General features: G+C 42.8%; 1 long non-coding RNA gene across 1 annotated transcript; it reads left to right on the forward strand.

Annotated features, from left to right (window-relative positions):
- The first annotated feature begins 1,300 nt into the window (after positions 1 to 1,300).
- Positions 1,301 to 6,482, forward strand: LOC132591845 (uncharacterized). Its single transcript, XR_009557262.1, has 4 exons — positions 1,301 to 1,481; positions 4,289 to 4,412; positions 4,931 to 5,040; positions 6,265 to 6,482. It is a non-coding gene; the product is annotated as an uncharacterized LOC132591845 (long non-coding RNA).
- Positions 6,483 to 15,196: the final 8,714 nt, after the last annotated feature.

Consider the following 15,196-nt stretch of genomic DNA (forward strand, 5'->3'; position numbering starts at 1 on the left):
TCAATGTTTCTTCCACACCTATCAGCCGATCACCCATTCCCACCACCCTTCTGAGTAATACCCCTCCCCACCCTCCCAATATATATAAGGGTCTGGTGATGTCTGCTTCAGTGTATCCGAAGAAGTGTGCATGCACACGAAAGCTCATACCAATGACAAAGTTAGTTGATCTCTAAGATCCTACTGGAAGGAATTTTTTCTTTTTCTTTTATTTATTTTTTTGATGGCAGACCAACACAGCTACCTACCTGTAACTCTTCCCTTGTGGGTTCCCCAGCTGGATCCCCCCTCCCCCTCTGCATCAAACCAGTCCATGAGACATAAACTTCCGGGAGAGGAATTGACAGATTGACTCTCTATCGAAGAGCTCTCACTTGATAGAAGATAATTACATTGTGATTTATGATAGACGGACATAGGATCTGAATATTAAATCAGCTTACAGATATGAGTGAATAGGGAGAATGCCCTCGGTGGGGTGGATCACCAAGAGGTGGACTAGGCCTTGTATCAGAGGACCAAGAGGACCAAGAACCATTACTATGATTAATTAACTTGGTGAGTCAATTTATTTTGTCCTAGGCAACCCAAAGCAACTTGCAGCATCTATAGCAGGGAGCAGATCCAGCCATGCAGAGAGAGCATGTGCTGGTGAGATCAACATTCCTGCAAGGCACAGGGATCCCATGCATGAGCAGACCATATCTTGAACTTACTAATTCGGGGAGTGGTTATGGGCATTTCTTGGGGCAATGTCGTAGCTGCCGTGCAGTGTTGAACCTCTTGTCCTGATCTTGGATTAGGTATGGAGTGAGTTGATGCAGCTGATATACGTCACAGAATCATTGAAGTAGCAGGATAGCCCATTCTCCACCCAAGCTTTCCTCATACCTTATAATGTTATTTGTTCTCAATGCAAAGCATGGATGCTTTAGCTGAGATTCCTGCATTACAGGAGGTCGGACTAGATGACCCTTGGTGTACCTTCCAACTCTGTGATTCTATTATTCTGAATTCTGACAATTTTGCCCACTAGAGCTGTTTCATTTGGCACACTGGTAGTCATGTCAAAGGTGGTGAGTGCGTTGCATGACACTTCAAGAATGAAATCACTTAGCAAGCCATCACCAAGGCACATAGAAACAATATTTCCAGCCCAGTAAATCCTGGAATGCCTGGTCAGATTAATGCACTGTGTGTTAACTTCCTGTCTCTTGGACACCATGTTCTCTTGAGAGTTTCTTCTGCCACCTGCATCACAACAGGAAGATTAATGAACAGAACTGACATGTTAGTATATCACAGAGCCTGATCAATAAGCGGTCACTTGGTATTCCATAAGCTGCAGAACAGTCACATAGCTCTTTTCCGTTATTGCTGTCTGATCTGAGATCCTTTTTGAACATCAGCTATGAAGGTTCAATGGCTTTTCCTTGCTGTTTTTTCAGGGGTATGCCTGGTTTCTGAAATGTGGATTCCTGGTAAGACATATATCCATTTTTGAAACATTCAGACATAACTTATAATTGGAGAATGCAAATATTAACAATAGGATGGGGAGGTCAAGAGGTGGTCCTCCAGAGCTTAGAGGACTCCAACTCTCATCATCCCTAGCAGCATTGTCAATGACCAGGGATGATGGGACAAATGTAGATGGCTAATCATTAGCCAGCCATGTACAGGTAAAGGGACCCCTGACCATTAGGTCCAGTCGTGACCGACTCTGGGGTTGCAGCACTCATCTCGCATTATTGGCTGAGGGAGCCGGCGTACAGCTTCCAGGTCATGTGGCCAGCATGACAAAGCCGCTTCTGGCGAACCAGAGCAGCACATGGAAACGCCGTTTACCTTCCCGCTGTAGAGGTACCTATTTATCTACTTGCACTTTGACGTGCTTTCGAACTGCTAGGTTGGCACTGTGGGGACCTGGGTGGCGCTGTGAGTTAAACCACAGAGCCTAAGGCTTGCCGATCAGAAGGTCGGTGGTTCGAATCCCCGCGACGGGGTGAGCTCCAGTTGCTCAGTCCTAGCTCCTGCCAACCTAGCCAGCCATGTACCAGATGTTTAAAGTGATGGGCTTGAAGGAGTGACAAGTTCACATTTGGGGAGTAATCTGTCCATTATGCTGAGTTCCATATCTCTCACACCCCCTTACATTTTGTATCAGCTCTCTGTGGGGGCTTCTCTCTACCATTAAAGCTAACAGCCCCTGATAGATTGATGTTGTCATTACTAAGAGCCAGCATGGGTTTCTCAAAAAGAAGTAATGCCAGATGAATATTATTTATATAAAGAGTTTCAAGCATGGTGGATCAGGGGGATGCTGTGCCATAGTATATCTTGATTTCAGTAAGGCTTTTGACAGATTTCTGCGTGATATTCTTGTGGAGAAGCTGGTAGGGTGAGGTTCCTCATCGTCCTAGAAGAAAGTGACAAGTCAGGTTCTGCAGGGTCCTGTCCTGGGCCTGTTTTGTAAAATGTCTTTTTGAACAACGTGTATGAAGGAATTGAGGGGATGCTCAACAAATTTGCAATTGACACCAGGCTGGGAGGGTAGCTAATGCCGCAGAAGACAGAATCAAGATTCAATGCAGCCTTTAAAGATTGGGACAAGTGTAAGGTTCTACAGTTAGGGAGGAATGATCAGCTGCACCAGTATCAGATGAGGGACAATTGGCTTGTCAGTAGTACATGCGGAAAACATCTAGGGATCTTAGTAGACCACAAGATAAACATGAGTCAGTAGTGTGATGCAGCAGCAAAAAATGCTAATGTGCTAATGTTATTCTAGGCTGCATTAACAGAAGTATAGTGTCCAGATCAAAGGAACTAATAGTGCCACTCTATTCTGCCTTGGTCAGACTCCAACTGGAGTACTATGTCCAGTTCTGGTCGCCACAGTTTAAGAAGGATATTGACAAGCTGGAACCTGTGCAGAGAAGGGTGACCAAGATGATCAATGGTCTCCAAACCAAGTCTTATGACGAATGGTTGAAGGAGTTTGGTATGTGTAAGGGGAAGAGAGTACAGAGAACCTCCCCCTCTCATCAGAAGCAGCTCCTCCCCTAGCAGCGATGGAAGCGCGGGCTCTGGAGAGGCTAGTCAGGAAACGGAGAGAGAGTGCCAGAGCTCTAGCAGCATGGGAGAGCCCCGGTTCCACAGGCAGGAAGAGAGAGAAGGGGAGAGGGGGAAAGGGAAAGCACGGAGCGTAGACCTTTTCCCCCGGTTCCGGAATTACGGAGGAGAAGAAAGGGGAGGAGATTCACTGTCCCACGACTCTTATGTTGGGAGAAATCGCGCAGGGGGGCAGTGCCAGATTCTGGATCGGAATGAGCAGACATGTTTCCAACATCCCGTTACACTTTAAATAGAGTGCACCAATAAAGACTGTTAAAAAACAAGCATGTGGAGAGTCGTTACTCTAGAGTAGCCACAACAACCTCTGACAGTATGTTTAACCTGGTAAAGATGAGTCCGAGAGGAGATATTATAGCCATCTTCAAATATCTGTCACATAGAAGAAAGAACGAGCTTGTTTTCTCTTGCTTTGGTGGGTAGGACATGAAACAATAGATTCGAGTTACAAGATAGGAGATTCTAACTAAACTTCATAAATAACTTTCTGATGGTAAGAGTTTTGACTGTGGAACGGACTCAATCAGAAGGTGGCGGACTCTCCTTCGTTTAAGGTTTTTAAGCAGAGGTTGGATGCTATCTGTCATGGGTGCTTTACTTGAGATTTCTGCATTGCAAAATGTTGTGCTAGGTGACCCTTAAGGTCTCTTCCAACTTTATAATTCTATGATTCTATGCAGAAGGCTCCATGATAGTTATATCCTCCATGAATTTCTCTACTTGCTCCCGCCGGTCCAAAAACAGCTGTCCACTGATTTAATTGAGTGTCCCCAATTTTTTAAGATCATAAGCAATAGAAAAATGTTTCCTTTATTCAAATTTAGAGATAGTGGAAAAAACTTATTTGAAAAGGGCTTTTTTTTTGCAGAGAATTTGTTGGTTTCCCATCTGGAAACCTCTGCCCTTATCAGACTTCCTCTTGCATCGAGCGTCTGCTCATGTTCAAACCGTTTATGCATTATTGGTGTTAAAAATAGCTCAATAATTCATATACTTATATATTATATAAGTATATAAATTATATACAAAATTATAGAGATGTAGTTTTGCAGAATATGTGCATCAGTTTAGATTGAATGTATATGTGCATACTGTTGTATGAAATATATGAGAATGGTTTCAGTTATGATTCTCCACTTTTTTTCCTTTTTAGAGGTAACTACTGAAAAGGAGTGTGAAGACTTTTACGCTCGATGTCTTAGCACTGCTAACTGTGATTGCTATCACGCACAGGTTGGAACATGCGGTAGAGGTCAAATTTGCTGCAAGGCAACTGGGTAATATTTCTGTCCATGGACCCAAGTGATGCATACATTCAGACAATTCCATTCATGAGTGCCTTCTTTTAATTCAAGGAAACCATTTCCCTTTTTAAACTTTCATCCACGTGTGAATTAAATCAATTCTACCTAACAAAAATCAGGGCAGTCTTCCAGCCTGGTCTTTCAGCCTAGCACTGAGTTTTGAGATGGAGTAGCTGAAACAACACGCTGACCCAGGGGTGTAGGAAGGGGGATTGGGGGCAGTCACCCCAGGTGTCACAGCGAGGGGGGTGGTGACAAAATGACGGGCGGCGGCACTCACCGCGAGGCCTGCAGCGCACCTGAGCCATGTGTCTGTATCTGCTCTGTATCCCCACTTCCTCTCCCCCAGCTGTAGTGCAGCTGAGACCCCACGGCACGCCCTGTCCCCATGTGCGTTGTGCGCCCCGTGCTGTCCCTCCCTATGGGCACTGCACACGCTGTCCTGAGAGGCTTCCTCCACCGCTGCACTGACCTTAACCAACTACTTTCAGATCGTATAATCCAGCAGCGTGTGGCCAGGCAAAAAGATCTGCCTCTCTTCAAGAAGCACAGGGAGTCGCAGCTATTGAAGCACCTCTGTCCTAGCTGAGAAAGCCTCAAGGTGAGTTAAGCAGGGAGAGGGTAAGTAACAGCCATGCATTCTGTCATTTAATCAAAACAGCACAGACTAAGAAGGACTCAGTTAGGTCACTGTGTACTACTACCGGTAGGAGTCAAATCATGAAAGTACTTAGGAGCTAAATTCCTGGCGTGTGAAGTCTCTTGAAAAGCTAGTGTTCAGGACTAGCCTAGAAGTCAAGCTTGAAGGGGAATAAAGTCCCATTTTGGAGAAGGGGTAAACAATTTTTCAATATAGTTCCATACAATGCTTGTGGGAGAGTCAGCTTAGTTCTTCAACTAAGGTTAAGTCTTCTTTAAGAACATACCCACCCCACAAGTTCTGTCAGGAGCAGCCCAGATTGCCTGAGTGGATAGGAATGCCATTTACCAGCACCGAGTGACATGAAGGTTTCTGGACTGAGATAGCCTGACTATCGTCCTACAGGAAAATGTACAGAGAATGTTGAATGCTGCGTTTTATTTTAAGTATAAAGCTCCTAGACATTGTGGGGGTTGGACCTGATGACCTTTGGGGTCCTTTACAGCTCTATGATTGTATGATTCTATGCAGGTGGTGCTGTGGGTTAAACCACAGAGCCTAGAGCTTGCCGATCAGAAGGTTGGCGGTTCGAATCCCTGCGACAGGGTGAGCTCCTGTGGCTCGGTTCCAGCTCCTGCCAACCTAGCAGTTCCAAAGCATGTCAATGTGCAAGTAGATAAATAGGTACCGCTACAGTGGGAAGGTAAACAATGTTTCTGTGTGCTGCTCTGGTTCGCCAGAAGCGGCTTTATCATGCTGGCCACATGACCTAGAAGCTGTATGCCGACTCACTCGGCTAATAATGCGAGATGAGCACCGCAACCCCAGAGTTGGTCACGACTGCACCTAATGGTCAGGGGTCCCTTTACCTTTACCTTTATGAAAAATACTTGGTATTTAAAGTATTAATTCGCTTGCAAGTGAATTGAAGATAGTGAGTTTCAAATATTCTTGCTGGCGGCTTGCACACACATTACACTTGCCCCACATATTGTCAAGGCAGACACGTCCTGCTGGTGGTTGTTCTTGTTTGTTGTTGTGAATTCTAATATCAATAGCATACTTGAATATATGACCACAAATCAGCAATGGCTGGAGTAGTACGCTTGTTCAAGGGCCAGAGGTTAAATTTTACTACTTTGTCTTATTTCCCCCCCCCCTTTCTTTTTTCCTTTTCTCTCACAGATCATCAGGCTGAAGGAGGTAACTACATTTGCTCTTACGCTCCGGCCCATTGGCATGCAGAATAAAATTGTACCTCTCTGCAACGAAAGTGTCTGTGTGTGCTTCTTCCCTTCCTGCTCATTTGACTTATTTCTCTTATAAGTCCCGTTCCGTGCCCAATAAGCATGGGGCACCTTTGCCCGGCAGCGCTGCAGCCCGTAGATTGCAGCAAAGTCTTTTCTGTGTGGTGGGCTCATGGGAAAAAGCAGTCCCGTGAGCCCTTGCTGTAGAGGGGAAGGGAAATCCTATGTAGGGCTGCTTCCCCTGGAGCACACAGCCACTTTGCTTTGATAACTTCCCTCTCGCCCACCCTTGGGTTAGAGCCTTTACAGAGCAATTTTGGGATGTTGTTTGACAGTGCCAGAAATGATTTTTCTCTCTAAAACTGAGACACTTGGGTGTTGTTGCTGCTTATTTGCCTTTCCCTCAGTGAAATTATGGCTTTCCCAGAGGCGTAGGAAGATAGGGGCGGTGGGGGCGGGCTGCCCTGAGCAGCGGGCTCCAAGGGGCGCCATCGCGGGCACCTGCCCCGCCCCAAAATGTGCGCCCCACTCCCAGTTCTGGAGCATGAAGCTCTGCCACTGGGCTTTCCTTTGTTAGAGAGAAGAACATTGTGTGAGGGTAGAAATGGCATTGGGCAGGATCAACATAGTATAGGGGGGAAACCATAAGAGGTCTGAAGGGTGCATTGACCACAGCAAATCCAAGCCAGGGTTCAGTATCTGCTTGCTTGGAGTCTGCACCATGGTCTCCCAGTGGCAACCCTTGCCCTGCTTGCTGCTGTCAAGAAATATTTGACCTGATTTATCCCATCACCGCTGTACAGTCTGGTTATTTTGCTGCTCTCCTGGGTCACATCATGCTCTTGCCTGGGCAACTAACCACCTCTATGAGGAACATTATTTTTCTTTTTTCATTGAGAACATTATAAGGTATAAGAAAAGATGAGATGGAGGATGGGCTCTCCTGCGACTTAAGTGGTGCTGTGAAGCATATCAGCTGTATCAACTCACTCCATACGCAATCAAAATATATGCAATGCTTGCAAACTGAACATGACGACAGAGAAGTAAGGGGGAAATCTTTCCTGAACAAAAGTTATTCCCCTCTACCCCCCCCAAAAAAAAAGTTATTACTGGCGAAAGGTTGGTGGGACCACCCAGGAGTCTAAGCTAAAGAGTCGAAGATCAGGACAAGAGGTTCAACACTGCATGGCAGCTACAGTCCCAGCTATGGCATGGCATTGGGTCCCAGGATCAGTACATCATCCCACAATTTCCATGTTGATGGAATGGTTCTCCTGGGTTTGAACCCCTCCAAACCAGAACAATGGAAGTTGGCCAGTGTTGAACTTTGCTGTGGGTGCAAGCCAGGCAAGCAAGGTCTCACTGGGGCACCAGGGTGTAGACTCCAAGCAGACAGATACTGAACCCATACTTGGGTTCCCTATGATCAATCCTCCCTAATAAATAACACTATCAATAAAAAAAAAATTGAAAAAAAAATGAGTAAAGCAGGAAAGGAGAGAGACTCAGCTGGATTTTTTTTAAACAAACATGCAAACACCAATTTTAAGAAGAAGAAATAGCAGAGTTGGATGCAACGCAGAAGAACACATCAAAAAAGGAATATGGCTGACTCCTTCCTAACTCCCTTCTTGCTGTACTGAAACCCAACTTTAAGCTACCACAATCCCCACACACAATCCCAGAACAATCCCCAATCATGCAAATATTCAGGGATAATATGGGGGTAATTATCCCTGCAACCCCCCCCCCCATGGTAGGAGGGGGGGACTGGCCATAACCAATGGATCGTCCAATAACTGCCGGCCGCTACAGAATGTGGAGGCAGGGACGCTGGGTGCTGAGCACTGGAAGAATTGGGCACTCTCTATTAATTATTTAATAATAAATAGGATAAGAATGGAAGATAAAATTATAGAGAAACCTCAAGAAATAAGAAAAGTGTTTGAAAATTTTATATAAATCTTTATCAAAAGGAAGAAATTAATGAACAGGAAATTGCGGAATTTGTAAAAAAAAAAAAAAAAGTAAGTTACCAAAAAATACCCATGGAAAAAATTAAAATATTAAATGATTTTTTTTCCCAGAAAATGAAATTAAGGAGGTTGGGAAAAATTGGGAAAGTGTGGGAAAAAAATGGGAAAGTGCCAGGCCCTGATGGTATTCCAATAGAATATTATAAAGAATTAGAAGAAATAATAATAACACCATTAAAACACCTAATAAATGAAATCCCGATAAAGGGTATAATGCCAGAAAGTTGGAGAGAAGCCACGATAACATTATTACCAATACCAAATTCAGATTTAGAATTACCAAATAATTATAGACCCATATCATTATTAAATTGCGATTATAAAATTTATGCAGGGGTATTGGCAAAAAAATTAAATTTAATTCTAAAAGATATAATTCATGAAAATCAGTCCGGTTTCGTCAAAGGGAGGCAAACAAAAGATAATATAAGGAATATAATTATTAAATATAATTAATATTTAATAAATAAATTATAAAAAGAGTGGTATTTTAGTAAAAAAATTAGAAAATGGGGGATTACAGGAAATATCAGGTATTGAAATAAGAAAAAGAATAAAATATTTAGGAATACAGATGACAACAAAAAGCATTGATTTGTATCAAGAGAATTATGAAAAAACCTGGAAAGAGATTAAACAAAAACTAGAAATTTGGTCCAAATTAAAAATATCAATATTAGGAAGAATTTCGGTCGTAAAAATGAGTATATTACCTAAAATGATGTATCTTTTTCAAAATATACCAATTCTGGGAGGAGCAAAATGTTTCAAAGATTGGAAAAAAAGATATATCAAAATTCATCTGGAGAGGTAAAAAAACCTAGAATAAAGTATAAAATTTTAATAGATAAAAAGGAAAGGGGAGGATTCGGGTTGCCAAATTTAGAATTATATCATGATGCGGCAGGGTTAGTATGGTTAAAAGAATGGATGGAACTTAAAAATATTGAAATGTTGGATTTGGAAGGGGTAGGCCTAAGATTCAGCTGGCACCTATATATGATGAAGGAAAAAATGGAAGTACATAATAGTTTTATGAATGACATAAGTAAATCTTTATATAAAATTTGGAAGAAACATCAAAGTATACTAGAACCAAGGATGCCGTGGTGGGTATCACCTTTTGAAATAATTACAGTTAAAAAAGTAAATATGGGAACAATTTGGCCAACATATAAAGATTTGTTAGAAGAGGTAGAAGGAAATTGGAAATTAAAGGAATATGATGCAATTAAAAATTTATTTAATGTTTGGTTACAATATTTTCAAATTAGACAAATATTTCAATTAGATAATAAGATTGGATTTGGGAGAGAAATGTCAAAATTTGGAAAAATCTTATTAGAAGGGAAGGACAAATATATATGTCACTTCTTGAATGGGAAATGAAGGATGAATTGACTAAAGAAACAATGATTAGGTGGGCGCAAGATTTAGGGGAAACAATTATGTACGAGAGATGGGAAAATTTGTGGAATCGGGATTTAAATTACATTACAAATTATGAATGACGGGAGAATTTTTTAAAGATGCAATATAGATAGTACCTAACATCTGCAAAATTGGCTAAAATGTACAAAGGAATGAGTAATATTTGTTGGAGGTGCCAGGAAGAAATGGGGACCTACTTGCATGTTTGGTGGAAGTGCAAAAATAATAATTAAAAAATTGGGAAGATATATATAATGAATTGAAAAAAAATATTAAGATATTCTTTCAAAAAGGATCCATAATTATTTTTATTAGGATTATTGAATGATGATATAAAAGCAAAAGACAAATCCCTGCACGCGGCAGTAGCCAGCAGATTGCTCATCGCAAAAAATGGGAAAAGTGATAAAATACCAACTAAGGAGGAGTGGATTATAAAATTTACAACATATCAAAATTTAACAATAAAAGTGGGGAAGATGAAAGGTTCGAAAGAAGAGAAAGAGATTGGGAAATGTTTAAACAATACAGTATTTAAAGAAACAGGTGAAAAAAGCCAACCTCCTGGCAGAAATATAAAAGGCCCAAAATTTAACATGGAAAAAATAATAAAAAGTATGCATAATGCATATGGCTTTTTATTATTTGTATTTCATTTTTATTATTTGTATTTGTATTCTTTGTATTTGTATTCTTTGTATTTTATTATTTATATTTTTTACATTTGTTATGATTTTTATCAGTTGCGTATATACCTTTATTAGGTTCAGGGATTATATATGATTTATGATTTATATATATATATGATTTACAAGTATATATGATTGATAATTTCTGTGATTTCTCTCTCTCTCTCTGTGTGTGTGTGTGTGTGCGTGTGTGTGTATTCCCTTTTTCCTTGCATTTTTTTGGTCTGTATGTTTGTATGTATATAAATAAAAATTATAAAAATAAAAAATGGGAAAAAAATTGGGCACTCTCCAGAGTCATCATTACGGTCAGGAAGATCCCTGTTTTCTAAAAATAATTAAATTTTGGACTAAGAAACAGGTGTGTTCTGGAAAGAAGGAGACAAAATAGACTTGCTAAACTAATCAGTCTCTGGATGCCAAGGTTTGGACTTGAAAAGGACTTTCATCATTGCACTTTGATTTAAATGAGGTGATCAGCTGCCTTCTTTTTATATTCTTTACATTTGTTATTCTATAATTTGGCGAACCTCACCAAGAAAGAACTAATTATCTAAAGGAAATGCAGGAGGAACTGTAAAATTAATTGGATGTGTGGCTGTGCAGTCCTCGGCGTAGAGTTCAAATTAGAACTGGCCAAACAAGATCAGATATGAAAGCAGCTCGGGGTGGGAGTGGGGGTGGGGTGGGAATGGTGATGGCTGTGGCTCAGGAAGAAAAAGAAATTACCTCCTCCTCAGGGAGGGGCTGAAAATATTTGATGGATTGTAAAAGTGAGAGCTGGACCATAAAGAAGGCTGATCGCCGAAGAATTGATGCTTTTGAATTGTGGTGCTGGAGGAGACTCTTGAGAGTCCCATGGACTGCAAGAAGATCAAACCTATCCATTCTGAAGGAAATCAGCCTTGAGTGCTCACTGAAAGGACAGATCCTGAAGCTGAGGCCACCCCATGAGAAGAGAAGACTCCCTGGAGAAGACCCTGATGTTGGGAAAGATGGAGGACACAAGGAGAAGGGGACGACAGAGGACGAGATGGTTGGACAGTGTTCTTGAAGCTACGAACATGAGTTTGACCAAACTGCGGGAGGCAGTGGGAGACAGGAGTGCCTGGCGTGCTATGGTCCATGGGGTCACGAAGAGTCGGACACGACTAAACGACTAAACAACAACACAATGATATTGTAGTGCTGGACCATAAAGAAGGCTGATTGCCGAAGAATTGATGCTTTTGAATTATGGTACTGGAGGAGACTCTTGAGAGTCCCATGGACTGCAAGAAGATCAAACCTCTCCATTCTGAAGGAAATCAGCGCTGAGTGCTCCCTGGAAGGACAGATCGTGAAGCTGAGGCTCCAATACTTTGGCCACCTCATGAGAAGAGAAGAATCCTTGGAAAAGACCCTGATGTTGGGAAAGATTGAGGGCACTAGGAGAAGGGACGACAGAGGATGAGATGGTTGGACAGTGTTCTTGAAACTACGAACATGAGTTTGACCAAACTGCCGGAGGCAGTGGGAGACAGGAGTGCCTGGTGTGCTATGGTCCATGGGGTCACGAAGAGTCAGACACGACTAAATGACTAAACAACAACAAAAAAGGGGAATATTCCACACACAAAATCTGTATTTGCTTGCATGGATCATCTTTACATATCGATTATGGTGAAAGTGGGTGAATCTTTGATTTTTTTATAATAATTTTTATTGATTTTACACATTGAAATACATAACATATTATCCCCCTTCTTCCAACCCCCCCCCCTCCACGGGCCCCCTCCTGCCACGAGAGAGTCCCATGAAAGTAGACAGTCGAAGGTGGTCCATTTTATAATTAGATTTGTCCCCTCCCCCCGCTCCCCCGCCCCAGAGCCCCCTCCTGCCACCAGGGAGCTCCAGAATAACAAGGAAGAAAGAAGGAGAGTGTCCACCCAACTATTTATCCAAATGCACTTTTTAACTTTAAACTAAAAAAGAATAGAAAAAAGAAAAAAACCCACCCAACCCCCCCCCCAAAAAAAAAGAGAGAGAGAGGGGAAAAAAGAGAACTATTGTAATCATTCATTTTAAATAAACATTGTAGGGGCTTCCCCAACCTCCCCCCCTACCCCGATTTTCATTTCCAATTCTCATTTAACAGATTTCTTATCATTATTCCCATTCTATTTGCCTTTTTTTTTAACCTTATGGTATATATCTCTTTTTAAATCCTCTTATCACATTCTAAATTTAATATTCTCATTTCCAAATCCTATCATAATTCCATCTAATCAATCTTTCTTTTCTTCCCTTACCTAATTTTTATCCTCCAAGGACCTCTATTCCTTTTAAACCATTTAATCATTCCAAATTTTACTTTACTATATATCTATTTACTAATATACCTACTCTTCCCCTGGCCCCAGCCAACCGCCTTCAGTCCAACAAGTTCCATAGTCATCAGTCCAGTTTTCAATCCTTTTGATCCATCCTTATAACGAATTGTCCATTCTTCCTTCATCCCACCCCCTTTTTCCAATGTTTTACAATCCAACCTTCCTTGTAGCCCCCCTGGATTTTCCCACTTCTTTGCACATTGTCAGGAGTATGGGCAGGAGTCAGGCTCTGGGGCCTGTAGGGCTTTGCAGGACTGGGGCCTGCCTCAGCTTGTGCTGGAGAAGCAAGGCGTGGCCACACAGGTGAAGTCCTCAGCTTGTGCTGGAGAAGCAAGGCGTGGCCACACAGGTGAAGTCCTCAGCTTGTGCTGGAGAGGCAAGGAGTAGTCACCCAGGTGAGGCCACTTGAGATCTCACTGCACCTGGTGGCAGGAGCTGGGAGGGATAAAAGCCCAGCATTTCCCCTCAGCTCTTTGCCACAGCAACGCTACCCCTGCCTGGTTGCCTCTGGCCTCTTGCTCCTTGGACCCTTGCCTTGCCGACGCCTTGATCTTGCTCCTTGGACCCTTGCCTTACCGACGCCTTGATCCTGCTCCTTGGACCCTCGCCTTGTCGACGCCTGAATCCTCGACCCTTGGACCTTCGCCTTGCTTCCTGTTACTTGATCCTTCGCCTTGCGCCTTGGACCCTTGCTTTGCCTTCGCCTTGCTTCTTGTTCCTTGGTTCTTGTTCCTTGAGCCTTCACCTTTCTTCTTGCCCCGTGGACCTTCGTCTCTGCCTTGCTCCTTGACCCTGCAACTGCCTGCTGTTGGACCCTCAGCCCTGCACCTGTTCCTGCTTCTACACCACCATCTTGCCTCTGGTCCTGACGCCCGCCGACCGGACCGTGACACACATCCATTTTCTTGTGGGTATTCTGAACTCCAAAAAAATTCCATCACTTTGGTCAGTCCGAGAACTTCTTGTCCTTCCCCCAGCATTGGAGGAGTAAATTCCAAACCTTCTTGTTCAGCAGATTCCTCCTTTCCTTCCTCTTTCCCTTCCTGTTGAACTTCATCTTGTTTTACAATATCACTGTCATTTGATACATTGTATATGCTGTCTTCCTCTGCTGTTGCACTATTGATGTCCTCCGACTGTAAAAGTTGTCTCCTTTCTCGCAATTGTAATTCCTCATGATGCATTCCAATTCTCAGTTCCCACAGGCTTCTCAAAACATTTTGCTGGAACCCAGGCGAATATCCTTTTGTTGACATTCTCAGACCCTTTCAAGGTCACTTGTCTTGAAAGTCAGGCAATAGTTACTCCTTGTTTCACCAACCATATTTTACAAAACTGGCTGCCATATTTGTCACAGATCTATTGCCTTGAATTCTATAAAAATATTTAACATATAATGTCCAAAAATCCAAGCGCTCTTTTCCTTTTTCTTTTTAAGAATACTGTCAGCTCGCTGGCCTGTCAGGGCTGCTGGCTCCAAGGAAAGAACAGACCTTTCCCAATTTAAATCTCTCACATTGGAGAGAATTTTTATTCACCACTGTCCATCTCCCCTCTTACCCTGCTTTGAGGGGAGAATCTTTTTTCCAGAGTCTTTGGAGTTATCTTTGTAAAAACAAACTTCTTGTCCCGGTTTCGGGTTCTTTAATTAACTGTTTCTTAAATTAATCAGTGGGAGGAGATGGCTTCCGTATTTTCTCTCTCTCTCCCGTTTCCGAATTGTAATCCAATAAATTAATTTTAAATCCTACTCACTGTCCTTTTCCGAATTGTTCTTTTGGAAGCATCCAGCGCTCTCCGCCTCCGGTTTCGGAGCTTCTCTACGCGAGGGTAACGATGCCGCTCAAAGATGGCCCCTGCGACTTCTACCCTTCTCACTCCGGCGCTCTTTCCGAGACAACCGGAGAGCTGTGGAGTCCAAAATGGGGGACTGCCAAGCTATCTTCTTACCCGGGACGCTTGACCCGGGGCTCTTTGGGGTGCAGCATCGCTCTCGCTGCCCTCCCCCCCCTTGCGAAGACAGGTTGCCGCGGAGCTCGAGGCAGACCCCGCCGGACGGCGCTGGTGCTGGCCCGGAAGCCGAATCTTTGATTTTTGCTCCCCCCCCCGGGCCCAGGGGAGGCAGGTGTGGATCTGCGTGAAACCAAATGATCACCATACAATTCGAGCATTGATTTCTATGAAAAATATCTGGAATATCAACTCGTTAAAAGGTTAAAAGGTTTATGACTGCTACACCATAAATTTTATTAAATGAAGGAGAGTTGGAACAGAGCTGAGAACTGTGTTGGAACTGTCGAGTGAAAGAAGGGGCTACGGGGAGGACTACACTGAAAAAC

Source organism: Zootoca vivipara, chromosome 3 (assembly GCF_963506605.1).
Source record: "Zootoca vivipara chromosome 3, rZooViv1.1, whole genome shotgun sequence".
In the NCBI taxonomy this organism is placed as follows: domain Eukaryota; kingdom Metazoa; phylum Chordata; class Lepidosauria; order Squamata; family Lacertidae; genus Zootoca; species Zootoca vivipara.